Source organism: Penaeus monodon, chromosome 15 (genome assembly GCF_015228065.2).
Source record: "Penaeus monodon isolate SGIC_2016 chromosome 15, NSTDA_Pmon_1, whole genome shotgun sequence".
Classification (NCBI taxonomy): Eukaryota; Metazoa; Arthropoda; class Malacostraca; order Decapoda; family Penaeidae; genus Penaeus; species Penaeus monodon.
The window spans coordinates 27,036,099-27,036,563 of NC_051400.1; the positions used below are offsets into that span (position 1 = coordinate 27,036,099).

The 465-nt window shown below is 43.2% G+C and overlaps 1 protein-coding gene across 1 annotated transcript in view; it reads right to left on the minus strand.

The window, feature by feature from the left end:
• Positions 1-465, minus strand: part of LOC119581872 (carcinine transporter-like) — a 41,499-nt gene that overhangs the window by 2,363 nt on the left and 38,671 nt on the right. The window lies entirely within an intron of this gene.

Sequence of the window (465 nt, forward strand, 5' to 3'; positions counted from 1 at the left end):
GACGCATTTGGCCACAAGGTACAGCGCGAGGATGGCAATGGACGCGTGTGGAGGAGGAAGAGAGAGAGAGACAAAATGTGAGTTAGAGAGAAGGGTAGGGAAAAAAATAAAAACAGAATATAAAGAAATAAAGAAAAAAGAAGAAGCTGAATGGAATTGGAGGAATAGGCAAGGATTCAAGGATGAAATGGGAAGACAGAAGGAGGGAAGAAAGGCAGATTGGAATATATATATTGCGAAGAACCTTGCCAGCAAATACAGCACGAAGGCTGCCATGGGCGAGTCTGCAGGAGGCAGATAGAAAAAAAGTGAGGAAGAAAGGAGAAAAAGAAGTGGAAGGGCTGAATGAAATGAGGGAATAAGAAGGAATGGGATAAAAGATGAAATAATTAGGGAAGGAAGGAAGATGAAAGCAGAGGAAGAATTGGCCACCAGGTTCTGTAAGAGGGAGATCATGGAGAAGGG